Source organism: Paramormyrops kingsleyae, chromosome 4 (genome assembly GCF_048594095.1).
Source record: "Paramormyrops kingsleyae isolate MSU_618 chromosome 4, PKINGS_0.4, whole genome shotgun sequence".
NCBI classification, from domain to species: Eukaryota; Metazoa; Chordata; class Actinopteri; order Osteoglossiformes; family Mormyridae; genus Paramormyrops; species Paramormyrops kingsleyae.
The window spans coordinates 38,019,772-38,035,072 of record NC_132800.1 but is presented as its reverse complement, the minus strand read 5'-3'; the positions used below and the strand labels follow the sequence as shown (position 1 = coordinate 38,035,072).

The 15,301-nt window shown below is 37.0% G+C and overlaps 1 long non-coding RNA gene across 1 annotated transcript; it reads right to left on the bottom strand.

The window, feature by feature from the left end:
• Nucleotides 1–1,661: 1,661 nt before the first annotated feature.
• On the bottom strand, nt 1,662–12,926 carry LOC111856862 (uncharacterized). Its single transcript, XR_011990037.1, has 10 exons — nt 11,813–12,926; nt 10,455–10,508; nt 8,167–8,219; nt 7,578–7,766; nt 7,396–7,504; nt 6,126–6,448; nt 5,679–5,878; nt 5,113–5,272; nt 2,696–2,839; nt 1,662–2,528 (listed from the first exon to the last, which is right to left on the bottom strand). It is a non-coding gene; the product is annotated as an uncharacterized lncRNA (long non-coding RNA).
• Between the last annotated feature and the right edge of the window lie 2,375 nt (nt 12,927–15,301).

The window sequence follows — 15,301 nt, the reverse complement described above, 5'->3', positions numbered from 1 at the left end:
CCTCCCTAAACTGTCTGTAAACTGTTGCATTTTTGGCTTTAAAACATGTATGCACTTGTTCGGAGAGCAGATCACTAGATGCATGAAAGACTGCTGAGTGTCTGTTCCCCCAAAGCTTTGCAGTAATAAAGTTTGCCAGACTTTTAAACAAATTGACTTCAGCAAAATTTCTGCCACAGTAACCAAAGTCCATCAAATGATTTTCTACTCAAACTGCTATATATAAAATGCCATTTATATCATTAATGAGCAATGCATTTACACACGACTTAATCCATGCATTTATTTAACGTGCGTTTTTATATAAATCTTATTCATAATCAGGGATGAGTCAGGGCTTGTACCTCAAGTTTTTTATAAAAACGCAAAATCAAGCATTTGTTGATCTTTCATGGATCTTAATTTTCATTTTTTGGGTCTTATTACCACCTCACAAAAATGCTACATGGATGAAATCTGCACCTGATTTCATCGTGTTGAATTTTTGTATGGATCCATATATTACTCGATTGCTCCCCAGATAGCAAAATTCATGCGGCCCATATCCGGCCCACACCAGACGCTTACATCCGGCCCACATACCGCATGGAATGATGGCACTTGGGCGGTCCACTCCTGTTTGCCAGATCTGAGCCACATAAAAGCCATAGCAATACCACATATCAGCCAGAATTCAACCAAATGAACCAGAACTGACCCTATTCTGGGCCACAGTTTGCTTTTATTCTGGCCCAGATCTGGCCCACACCAGACGCTTACATCCGGCCCACATACCGCATGGAATGATGGCACTTGGGCGGTCCACTCCTGTTTGCCAGATCTGAGCCACATAAAAGCCATAGCAATACCACATATCAGCCAGAATTCAACCAAATGAACCTGAACTGACCCTATTCTGGGCCACAGTTTGCTTTTATTCTGGCCCAGATCTGGCCCACACCAGACGCTTACATCCGGCCCACATACTGCATGGAATGATGGCACTTGGGCGGTCCACTCCTGTTTGCCAGATCTAAGCCACATAAAAGCCATAGCAATACCACATATCAGCCAGAATTCAACCAAATGAACCAGAACTGACCCTATTCTGGGCCACAGTTTGCTTTTATTCTGGCCCAGATCTGGCCCACACCAGACGCTTACATCCGGCCCACATACCGCATGGAATGATGGCACTTGGGCGGTCCACTCCTGTTTGCCAGATCTGAGCCACATAAAAGCCATAGCAATACCACATATCAGCCAGAATTCAACCAAATGAACCAGAACTGACCCTATTCTGGGCCACAGTTTGCTTTTATTCTGGCCCAGATCTGGCCCACACCAGACGCTTACATCCGGCCCACATACCGCATGGAATGATGGCACTTGGGCGGTCCACTCCTGTTTGCCAGATCTGAGCCACATAAAAGCCATAGCAATACCACATATCAGCCAGAATTCAACCAAATGAACCAGAACTGACCCTATTCTGGGCCACAGTTTGCTTTTATTCTGGCCCAGATCTGGCCCACACCAGACGCTTACATCCGGCCCACATACCGCATGGAATGATGGCACTTGGGCGGTCCACTCCTGTTTGCCAGATCTGAGCCACATAAAAGCCATAGCAATACCACATATCAGCCAGAATTCAACCAAATGAACCAGAACTGACCCTATTCTGGGCCACAGTTTGCTTTTATTCTGGCCCAGATTCGGCCAAACCTGACACTTACATCCAGCCCACATACCACATGGAATGATAACCATGAAATTACAGATATAACAGAAATTACCCTAATTTGCACCACTGTTGATTGTTATTCTTACCCTGGACTTTCTCACATCCATATTGTTTATACGGCCCACTTGCTGAATGAAATTGTGACATTATGGCAGTGTACTGTATTTGCTAGATGTGGTTCACAAGCAGGCCACAGGTCAGATACAGGTCAGATAAGATTTAATATAAAAAACTATAACTTTACCCTAAATAGGCCACATACTATATTTTACTCAATGACAATGGCAAGTTAATCATGTATTAACAAAATAACAATAACTAATTAAAACAAACACAAAATAGCTTTGCAAGAAACACTTTATGAAAAAATAAATCATTTATCAACAACGTTTAAACATTCAGTAAAGAGAAATGAAAAATAGCCTTCTTATGTTTAAAGGTAGGAAGAAAACATTCCTGAAATAATTAAATCATGAACACAAAAGAGCTTTACAAAAAACACTGTAGAAAAAATGTGAAAAAAGTGAATCCAAAAGAAAACATTCCTGAAATTATTGCATCATTTAGTATTATTATCAATGATCTGTTTACATTTTTGCTAAATATTCAATAACAAAACAAAAAAATATACAGTCACAAAATAGCTTAATTAGAAACACTATACACAATAACACAGAACAATACGTTTTTATAAGATAACTCTTTAACTATTCAGAGTGTAAAACGTGGCAATAGACACTATGTAAACATTTTTAGTGTTCTTCTTGACAGGGCCCAGCAGTGTCATTGTGATCTTGTAGACCTTTAAATAATTTAAAAATAAAATGTTGAGTCAATAAAACATGCATGTTCTCTTGTTTTTGCAAGATCTGACTAATTTATTTAACTAATATTATTTTCTACATTTTGTTTTGAGTTGTGTGTTTTGCTTCTAGAAATGTTATAAAACAGACATTGCAACTGACTTACAGTTTTTCTGGAGAGTCCGTCTTCGCTCCTCTCTTTCTCTTCTCCCTCCATCTCGGTCACTTGCAAGGTGAAGCCATCGTTTTATGTAGCACTCAACCTCTTGATCAGTTGCTGTTGCTGTAAGTCTGTTGTTTCTCACAGTCCCTAAAAATATGAACAATCTGGTGACCCAAGAATCAAGTGCAAAATGTTCTTGTTTTCTGAACATGATTTGCATGGTAAAACTTTAAAGACATTCTGGAAGTGGACGGAGATGCAAGTTTGACACTTGCTTGGAACATCATACAGTACTTCAACTATCCTTTCTGATTCCATCCAGGCCTATAAGGTTAACAGAGAATGCCTTGCCTTTTGCTAAACATGTAAATATCTTCAGTAGCTTCTGAAGGGCATTACTAAATGAACTGATACGATTTACAAACAAAATAACAAAATATATCAAACCAACAAGTATTCAAATGTTTACATACCCTTGTCCCATACTTGTTTTGGCTCTGTATTGTATTTACAAGTACAGATATTGAAATATCTCATTTTAAGTTATCAAAGGGGAATGATATGAATTAGTTAATATCCACTGTCTATGTTTAGATAAATAACATCCATGAATCTATTTCAGACTAAGCACTAAAACACACAAGACTTAGCAATAAAACATCACAGAAGGTCTTGGTCAGAAAAAGACTTAAGGAAAGTTTCTAATTTTCTAAAAATTAATTATATTGTAATGTCAGCGGCAAGAAAGCCACTGCTGAGCAGCAAACGTGATTGAATCTACTGGACTCTCAAGATCCTCTTCCTCTGCAAGGTCATTTTAGGGTGTAAAAATGACTTTTGCAAGTTATGTTTAGGTTATAATTGAGCATTTTCTGCTGTGGTATAAAGTAAAGAATAGTGCCCTCGGAAATAAAAGGAATTTCATGCAGAACTACACACTCTTATGCTTATCTAATCTTATGCTGCAAACATACCATGGTGGTAAACAGTTGAAAATGTGTTTCTGTGCAGGTTTCTCTTTGTGATGTTTGGTCAGCAGTAGCTAAAACACCATGGTATGTTTGCAGCATGAGAATGTGTTTTTCTGCATGAAATTCCTTTTATTTCAGAGGGCACTATTCCTGTGATTCTAATGATTAATTAATGATGTTGACACAACATTTTCTTTTTTAGACCAAAAAATATCGAAACCGGACTTCCTAAGCAAACATTTTGATCGCGTCTTAGTTTACTTTATGCGCAGAAAATTGATTCTTATATCATTTGTTATAGAAACTATTTTTATAAATAAGTTTGATTGGATTAGAAATAGTACATAGAAGGTAAGTTTGATTGAGTCTCAAGGGATTGTGGGAGTTTTGACCGTTGAAATTTGAATAGTCTTGGCTCATTTGAACATTCCGTCAATGTAAGTCTATGGGATTTTTCCCAGTTTCGGCATTTTTAGGAAAAACGTAAGTCCGATCAGTCTGAAGATCTGGGCTGAGTTTGGAGTTTGTAGAGTTAAAGCTCTAGGACGAGTTACAGTCAGAAAATTTAGTCTCAGAATAATAATAATAATAATAATAATAATCATAATAATCGTAAGTTTAAATAGAATATCAGTAAGTTGGCTTTCTCAAGCCAACTTAATAATTCCGTTCTTGAGGGCTGGCGTATCGACTTCTGAAAATGAAAGTAACGCAGCTAAAGATAAAAGATATATATTTAAGCATCACTACCATTAATATGAATGGGGAATGGTTGCAAACCTACTATCTGTTTCCATCCAAAGTTGCGTATTAAACCTACACACAACTGGAATATTGTATTAAACATTTGCGGGGAAAAAAAGCATCATTTCCCTCCAGTGAGCTGAAGGGATCAAAATCCTTACTTCCTGATACACATTTCAGCTTTTTTTTTACCAAAATGCCCATAATAATGGAGGGTGGAAACATAGCTACTGTAAGTTGAGGCGTGTGCTTCACGTGAGCACAAGCTGAAGCAGCATTTAAGGTGATTTCTAGCGTAGTTTAAGCTTGGGAAATTAATTGTATGTTATAGTTAATGTCAGGTTTAATTATTGATCAGAAATACTGATTTAATTTTGGACTTTTACTAGCGATTTCAGAAATATCTACCTCCCCTATTCAAGTAGATAGAACCGTGGTCTTGCTATGACTAAAATAGCTGCACAGAAGCGTTTTGAACTTGGCCGCCTTTAATGCAGGCCTGTTAATCTTATTTGTTTTATTAATATTATTTTTTTTTCTCTGTTGTCACAAACACTGCAGGTGCATGGAAATTTAAGGATGTGTAAGATGCTAATCTGAACAGTTAACAGTTAATGTTCGGATAACAAATTGTGGTTGTCGGTTAGGAAAATTAATCAAAATGAGCATCCCTAGTTTGATGACATGAATGCATGTAACACTTACCAGTTATTACATCTTTCATATGCAGTCCATGGAAAGCTGTTTTGCCATTGATGCCACGCCAGTTGAGCTGTTTGGCAAGGGTGTTGGTAAAACAGTGCTTCATAATTCGCCAAACACTATCCTTAATGTCAACTCCTCCAATGACACTGAAGGTAGTAATCTGAAAAAGTAAAATTGAAAAACTATGGATACCTAAACCAACACCACACTCATAACCCAGTTCTAATAAAAGGTATTTTTTAACTTTTCCCTAAGTTGGAATTTAGGATGGTATTTTAGAATGGACATCAACACTACCCTTGAGTGCTTTTACTCCACCATTTTGTAAAAGAAATTAGTAAAAATGTAGTACAATTGTCTATAGCTAAAGACAGGAAGTCAAATACATAGAATGGCATGAGGATGAACAGGTTATGAATTTTATATTTGGGTGACCTAGTAAATTGTTAAAAATACTGTGCATCCATCAGTGAGAATAGAATTACTGCTGTCCAACATACAACTTAAGTGGCTGGGAATACTAATAAACTAAACTATTATTTTATGTGGTAAGGCAATGTTATTACCATTTTGTTTTTGAGGTCTTCCTCTTCTCTGAGACGTTTTTCCAAAGCAAGGAGGGCAGTCACATCTTTCAGCGGCAGCACTTCTCCCTTGAGGGGATCCTGCCCCTGGGCAGGTTGGCATGTTTTTTGCAGATTCATCTGAATCACTTTAAGTTGTTCCAAAATCATTTCTTGATTTGTAAGAAGTTTGTGCAGTAGAGCTGAAAAAATGACATTGAACATACAGTATAAGAAAACTACTAATCAGCTGAACTGGAAAAAACCTTATTAAGGATGCTCCAGACTAAAATATATATATATATATATATATATATATATATATATATATATATATATGTATATGCATAATATATATATATATATATGCATAATATATATATATACAGTATATATTTATATATATAGACAAAAACTGCACAAAGTCCATAAATTACTTACAAGCCAGACCATTTGAAATAGTTGTTCCTGAGTGTCTCTGACTTTCATCTAGTTGATGAGGTTGAGGACTAGTCACAGACCATCTTGGTTCAGGACTTCTTGATTGTCTAGGCTCAGGATTTCTTACAGACTGCCTAGACTCAGGACTTGTACGAGACTGTCTGAGATCCAGGCTTGTCCTTTGTTCTTGTGGTTCAGGCCGTTGAACTTTTCTCCTTACTGCAGACTGTATATCAAAGTTCGGCAATTTTATTTTTGGGGCTGAAGGCAATGTCCTTTTTTGTTTGACAGCAACTTCCTCCTCACTCTCACTTTCAAAGCGAATGTTTGGTCTTGTAATGGGAAACAGAAATCAAACCAAAATTGATTTCAATGAATTAAAAGTACTATTTTTTAGACCAGGGCTTCTCAAAGTCCGGACCCGGAAGGAATTTAATCCGGACCCGCTTGATTTCACGTGGTGCAGCTCATGTTCATACGACCTGGTAGCACAGACGTAACGTGTCAACCAGGAATTGATGTGCTGTTTGACACATTTTCAGAAGGAAACTTTTCAGACGCAATAAGACGTGATGGGCAGAGGTGCGCTAATCAAAGTCAACAAAATGCGCACACCCAAATGAAGAAATATTTCAGAATAAAGTCAAATCATGAAGAAAGCGGTAAGTTTTTAATTCTGTTAGTGGTTGAGTTGAATGTTGTAGTTTATGTTAAGTTAAATGATAGATTAAAAATTTATTAATAAACATCTCTGTTTGTGTGTTAATGTATATCATTCAGGCTGGATAACTAGGTTTATAAAGTTTGTCTGTTGTCTTTAATTATTTAAAGACAACAGCTTGTTCTAATATTACATATACATTCAGTCCGTTGTCTTACTGAAGTTTAGTGTATGTTTACAAAATTGTATTACAGGTGTAGACTGTAAGAGGAGGATGTTCACCAGCATAAAAGACTCCAGCAAGCACACAACTATTTCAGCAAGATTTGACTTGTATACTAAATATATTCAAAATTGCAATGCTTTTAAACATCTATATCAATAAAGAGCTTTATTAATGAAATTGTGTGTTGTTAAATAAGCATGTTTTGCTTTGGTACTGAAATTGGTAGCCGTGGAATTTTACTGGCATTGGTACCGACTACTGAAATTTTGGTACCGTGATGACACAAGTTCTGGACCTTTGACATTCATGTGAATTCAGATTTGGACCTTTGAATGTAGACTTTGAGAAGCCCTGCTTTAGATGGTAATTCTGGGCAAATGTATTGCACTTACAGGCGTTTTCGCTTTTTCTTTGGATTGACATCCTCGTCTTCCTCTGCTGTTTGAAGATCAGTGTGGGCTTCAGCTTCAGGAAGTTTTAGTCGAGCACTTTTGTAGTTTGCTGTAAATTAGAAAAATCTCATGAGATGATTGGTAAAACCAATGAATCATAAAAGTAAATGTGATATGCATACCAGCTGTATATAAAATTCGAACATGAAATGTATCCCATGTGTGTCCAGGCTGCTCCTGGCTCCGTATGGCCTTCACTAATTCGTCAGGTTTGTAGTGAGCTGGCCATTGACAAATTTCATCTGCAACCCACAGTGCTGGCACAACTTCAACTTCTTGGGTTTCCAGAAACTCCACAATGTGAAACATGGCTTAGAAAACAAACAGACATTAGCTGTAAGATTATGAACAATATGATATACAAACAATAAAAACTATTTTAAAAAATAACTGAAAGAGGTTTTACTTAAGAAAGTTATCCATCCCCTTATGAAAAAGAAGATTATTGAAGTGTGCTATTTATTTTAAACTTAAAATAGGAATGTATACTTTTATAAACTAGAAAGTGGGCCATTTTAGTCCAAAGTGCTATTAGTACACTATCAAGTACACTAATAGTACATTGATATTAATATACTTACTAAATAAAGAACAATTTTACATATACTTGAGCTTTTCTTAAATATACTTATAAAAATGAACTTCAAGTATACCTCTTTTTCTTAAAGATCTTTAAAACTCAAGATATTAGTATAAACATGGGATACACACCTACAGGGATTATGAAAGGCAGGCTCTCTCCGCAGTTTATACTTGATGTTGATCTGCTCAAAAAGTATCAATATTTCTTTTCAAGATAAAAAATTAAGTAAAACTTAAAATTTCACTGTCTACCACAACCACCACAACCTGGCAACAAGACTGCAACCTAGAATGGATCTGCATGTAAAAGTGGAATAACAACAAATCCAACCTCCAAAGGCAACCGGACACACTTTTGCAGAATCCTGTCTAACTTAAAGCACATCAAATTTGGTGACAAATCTGATACAAAGCAAATTCCCAATTCTGTGGAGTCAATAGGATAGTCAAAAAACTTTGTGATGTGTCTGTATTCTTTGTAAACAATGTATTCCTCGAACTCACAGATTATTATATTTTGAACCAAGACAATCTTGTTGTTCAACTTTATACACCTGTCCCTCTCTGATGAGTTAATGACAATGTCATTAATTGCCAGTTCTTTGAATTGGGAGACTGTTCCTGTAAAGCCAGAAGGAACCGGTCCATCTGAGTGAAGCATTCTAAATTTTTTGTTGGGTTTACATGCTTCCTCATCATTCAAACTGTTTGAATGAAGTTCAGATATTCGGCGTACAACTTGTTGCAGGGGTGAGCTAGGTTTTCTAACCATCCCCTTAATTTGTTTTAAATAGTTCTCATAAGGAAACCCTGATATTAAATCTAAGTGTCCATGCACCTTCACATCATCACTAAGATGAATCAGACCATGAATGTTATAAACTAAAAACCCATGACCATAGAGTTCTCCAAAATGTTTAACAAATGATCTAAGCAGAGTGTTGGCAAAGTCATTTAACAGGAAACAGTATGTTGGACTTGCCAAGATGTATATACCCACAGACAGCAGCATAAAATTGTGATAAACCTCAGTAGGCAGAAAATCCCTCAAAACTACTGGACCAGTGTAAAGTAAGAACTGCCTAAGTTCTGTGGCTTTCCAACGCAACCTCTCATCTAGGCCCCTTGGCCTTCTAGCAAATTCTGAAGGTATATAACTTCTGAGTGCAAGCAGTTTGTCTGAAATTAATTTCACCTGTGTGGAAGAAATACGACAACGTAACTTTCCACAAGCACCGATCCACAAATCAAGAAGACGACGCATCACACCTAAGCATACTAAGTGCATATAGTCATGTGGAAATCCACTGACCATAGGGACAGAGGTTTCACAAAATGGGGAATGCTTTAAATGGTGGTCTTCATCTTCTGCATTTAAAAAAGATATTTCCGTTCTCACGTTAGCATCAAGCTCTGGGAATGTCATGCGATTATTAATGTAAATGCCTGGCTGTACACATTTATCACACCCACTGTACCCATTGTGTGACTTAATACCCTTAACGAAGGCTCTCGCTGGCGCATCACATATTACAGAGCACACAGTCAAAAAAAAGGTCTTGCCATTTACAACAAATCCAGTGCTCATAGATTTCAACTCACAAATCAGATCCTTTAGATATTCTGACAGTGACTGAGGCTTTGAGATTCCACAGAAAAGAGCAATGAGCACAGGCTTTCTACTGTAACCCTGGAGCATTCCTAAAATTGGCCAAAACTGTATACCTGTACTTTTAAAAATTGGAAGACCATCAATGTTTAATTGTAATTTGAAACTGTGCTGATTCTGAACAACTGATGTCAACTTCTCAAAAAAGCGACTGAACATTTTCTGTATGCCAAAATAATAGAATGACCCACTTGCCAAAGAAGCAACACTATGGCAAGTCTGTGTTTTAAGTAAAGTTCTGGCATCTTTTGGCAAGAAGGGATGATGGAACTTTAGTATAGTCAAAAGGGCGGACAAAGCAATTAATGAAACACCAAAACGTGCTGCCCAGTCTCTTAAACAACCTGCTAAATCATTGTTAGGAATATCTTCCCCTTGATCAACATGGTTATCTTCATCAAATGATTCACTTTCTTCATTACTCTCTGATCCAGAGTTTGATGGCAAATCAAAGCCTGAAGCAACTACTTCATGTTCCACGTTATTTTCTGCAGTATTATCTTCAACACTGATGTCCTCATCATTTAAAAATTGAAACAACTGGTTGACTCTTTTAACAGCCTTTTTTCTTAAATTACTTCGAGTAATGTTCCAGTTTTCCCTCTCCATGACACACTAACAATTACTCTTCAAAAATTAATGTAACAAGTCAATAGCCAGGTACTGTATTCTAAAAAAGAAAGAAAAACAAAACAATTACATAGATATTCTAAACAATTACATAGATATTCTGTGTAAGAATAAATACCTTTATGTTGACAGTGCACTTGCCACTCTTCTTTTACCCCTCACCAGCAAATTTCTGTAACACAAGCACACTGTTAAAATCATGTGCCTAATTAGTAATTTGTGCATTATTGTTAGCATTAGTTAAAGATTGATAGACCAGAGCTTCCCAAATTTCAGAGATGTTAGATTCCCCAAAACATACCAAAATGCACAAGACCTCTATATTACTTTTATTCTTGGTGATTTTAAATGTTTAATACTAACAAAGTCTTTTTTAAAAACAATCCACATTTATTACCAGTTTGTAAGGATTTCCTGTGAATTATGTTCATCCCAAATGATAAAATACTGTAGTACACTAAAGTATTATGTACTACAAGCTGTAGTAACATTACTAATAATAATAATAGATATTGTGTTTTGGATTTCCCTTATGAAAAACAAGTTTATTGAAGTGAGCTATTTGCATACTAATTTAAAAATTAAAAAAGGAAAGTATACTCTTATAAACTAGAAAATGGGCCAGTTTAGTCCCAAACGCAATTAGTAAAACAATAAGTACACTACTAGTACATTGATACTAGTATACTTATTAAAAAAAGTTTACTTTTACAATTACTTGACCTTTACTTAAGTATACTTCTTTTTTCTTAATAGTAAATAATACGATATGCAGCTGTTAGAGTATTGTTTTAAACCATAGTATGTAATAATAATATTCTGGTGGAATTATGAAATGGTACACATTAAAACATGAAATGGTGAAAGGTAAAAAGATAAACGAGCTGTGGCAGTTCGTCTATTTCAGATTCTGAGATTGGGAAGCACTGAGTGTATTTTTAACCGGAATTTCTCTTATTAGAAAAGCTGAGGTTGTACTTAATACAAGCATAGCCTACCATCTCTCTATGTAATTCTGGCCAGAGGTTTATCATTATTATTATCACTATATCTTTGTTAACAGACATTTAACCGTTTGTCATCTAACTCCTTAATACAAATAATGCACTGTTTGCCGTCTTCGAGAGTGACTGCGAACGTTTTTCACAGCCCCATTAACGGTTGTGCCAGCAGCTAACGTTAGTAACGTACCACCTCGAGGGCGAGGTAATATGAACGTATGTCAGCAGCAGGTACTGTATATCAAAAGTTAGTGTTACGGATAGTTACCAAGTGGCATATAGCTAGCAAGCTCCATTCGGGTAAACTATTAGCAAAAACATTTTACTTAAAAATTTTTACCTGCTAGAGCTTTGCTGCTGAACTGTTAAATATTTCTCCTCAAACAACATAAACTAATGTGCATACTAGCTGCACTAAGCTGAATAACAATAATAATATTATTTAGGCAGACATACAAGTTTTTCAGAAGCTTACCTTTGCACAGCTTTCCGCCAAAACCATCAGTCCGCTCACCGAGCATAAGTGCGCCTCTTCGCTTTTTTCAAACCGGCAAAATTCAAATTTAAAGGTCCAGAACTCCCGCCTGAACGCAGGCCACAGATTGAGCTACTGATATTGGCCATATTATTCAAACGAAGTTAAAGCATTAGCTTTTACAAAACTGTCACTTGAATTGCAGCATAATAAAAAAAATTTAAAATGAATAATATAAAGATATAATTTTTTTCCCCTATTGTATGTTTATGTGTAGCACCACAGCCCTGTGAACTGAATCACTTAATCACAATTTCATCAACATTTTATGACATTATTTAGCCAAATATAAGGCAAAGTGTTAATGTGTGTGTGAAAAAAAATCATGTCTGAAGACTGTGAAGACAGACTGTGCTATTGCTTGTGCGACCCCCAGAAAAACAATGCATCACAGTCTTGCATTTTACAAATAATGAGATAATCCTAAAACAAAGTATGTGAAGGGCCTGCACTTCAAAATACAGAGCACCCAAATGACACAGCGTGTTCCATGTGCTATTCCACAATGGCTTGAATTTCAGTCTGACCTGGAGTCTGCATCACCGTTTCCTGTTTTTCTCACTATGCTTGAAAAATAGAGACAAATTATGAATCCTAACTAAAATTAAACACAGGGCAGGGTAATCCTCAAATATGCCACATACAGCCTGAATGTAACACATATGAAACAAGCTTGCACCACGAGTTCATATCCAGGACTCCACTCATCCTGCCCAAAACTGTTTTCTGTCTTACCCTCCGGAAAGCCTTTCAGGTGCTTTTAGACCACTACCAGCAATTTTTTTTCCAGAGCTGTCTCTTTATTGAAGTCTGCCCCTCTCTGATCACATTGCCTTTACTATACCTGGCTATACCTTTGTGTTTTTGCACCATTGATTGCTTCAGTGCTCTACTGGACTGTCTACATGCACGCTTGCACTACCAGACTGTTCATTTGCATGGCGTTCATTACAGTACGAACTGTTTACAATGCATTTTTGCACTCTGGAACTAAATATTGCCGTATCTTGCCATTGCACTGTTACTTGGACACCTGTCTGGAATTTATTTGCACTATTATATCCATTGCACTACTGCTCACTTAATCATAACTTATCATTGTATAAATCCATCTGTACATTTCTGTTTATATTAATTCTGTATATTATGTTCACAGCACAAACCCATCTGTAAATTACTTCCATAACACTAATTATGCAACCACTGTATATCCTGCACTTGCTGCGGTTGCACTTCTGGTTAGACCAAACTGCATTTTGTTACTTTTACATGTGTAATGACAATAAAGTAGAATCAAATCTAATCTAATTCAGCCTTATTAATATGGATAATTAGCCTGTACCAAAAGGGTTTACATTTTGCACACACTTTTATCCAATGTGAATTACAAATGAGGTAAACAGTATTCAAACAATAGGTCAACAATACGTAAGTGCAATAAAACTGGTTTCATTTAGCCTAAACAAATTTGTTTTATAGAATAGAAAAAAGGATTGAAAAAGAAATAGAGATCTGTGTTAATGGGTCAGGTGTGCTTTTAGCCAATTGTTAAATATGGCTACAGAATCTTCTGATCCCAATGTTTTAAAGGATGAATCTGACCGGGTAAAGCTGGCAACATGATCCGTGAAGCTGATTCAATTGGATGCATATTACCTTAATGCTGTAATAAAAAATTTATATAAACATTCAGGACATATTTGCTATTTCAAACATTTCTAATTATATACCATACATCTGGCTAGTGTCAAAAGTCATTGCAAGAAGTGTCTGTCATCCATTTAATGATATTTGGCCCATACCAATTGATGCCTATGTTAGGCTTACACCATAATTAATCACTGTGCTCACTTTTTGGAAATTTTGCCTAAATTTATATTACTACCCATATCTGTCATGTGGGCTATGGTAGGTTTAACCCCTATAATTATCAAATGATCACTGTACTGTATCTTTACCAAAAGTGACATATTTTATGTTTTAAGATAATATTTCCATATGTGCCATATCTTACCTCAGCCACCTTACTTCATCGTCGTTAGTGAGAGATACTCTCCGAATCTTATCTAAAACTGGCCCACTTATGTTTTGTAATGAGTGGTCCACATTTGCCATATCTCATCTGGGCCACTTTAGGCTCACAGCCACATTATTCAGAGTTTACTGTGTAGAATATGTGCCTAAAGTGGCTCACATATGTCTTAAGATAACAGGGCCACATTTGCCCTATCTCCTCTGGGCCACTTTAGGCAGACAGCCACATTAGCCAGAGCTTACAGTGCCGAATATTTGCCAAAAGTGGCCCACATATGTGTTAAGATTACTGGGCCATATTTGCCATATCTTCTCTGGGCCACTTTAGGCTCACATCCACATTAGCCAGAGCTTACTTTGCCGAATATTTGCCAAAAGTGGCCCACATATGTGTTAAGATTACTGGGCCATATTTGGCATATCTTCTCTGGGCCACTTTAGGCTCACAGCCACATTAGCCAGAGCTTACTTTGCCGAATGTTTGCCAAAAGTGGCCCACATATGTATTAAGATTACTGGGCCATATTTGCCATATCTTCTCTGGGCCACTTTAGGCTCACATCCACATTAGCCAGAGCTTACTTTGCCGAATGTTTGCCAAAAGTGGCCCACATATGTATTAAGATTACTGGGCCATATTTGCCATATCTTCTCTGGGCCACTTTAGGCTCACATCCACATTAGCCAGAGCTTACTTTGCCGAATATTTGCCAAAAGTGGCTCACATATGTGTTAAGATTACTGGGCCATATTTGCCATATCTTCTCTGGGCCACTTTAGGCTCACATCCACATTAGCCAGAGCTTACTTTGCCGAATGTTTGCCAAAAGTGGCCCACATATGTGTTAAGATTACTGGGCCATATTTGCCATATCTTCTCTGGGCCACTTTAGGCTCACAGCCACATTAGCCAGAGCTTACTTTGCCGAATGTTTGCCAAAAGTGGCCCACATATGTATTAAGATTACTGGGCCATATTTGCCATATCTTCTCTGGGCCACTTTAGGCTCACATCCACATTAGCCAGAGCTTACTTTGCCGAATGTTTGCCAAAAGTGGCCCACATATGTATTAAGATTACTGGGCCATATTTGCCATATCTTCTCTGGGCCACTTTAGGCTCACATCCACATTAGCCAGAGCTTACTTTGCCGAATGTCTGCCAAAAGTGGCCCACATATGTATTAAGATTACTGGGCCATATTTGCCATATCTTCTCTGGGCCACTTTAGGCTCACATCCACATTAGCCAGAGCTTACTTTGCCGAATGTTTGCCAAAAGTGGCCCACATATGTATTAAGATTACTGGGCCATATTTGCCATATCTTCTCTGGGCCACTTTAGGCTCACATCCACATTAGCCAGAGCTTACTTTGCCGAATGTCTGCCAAAAG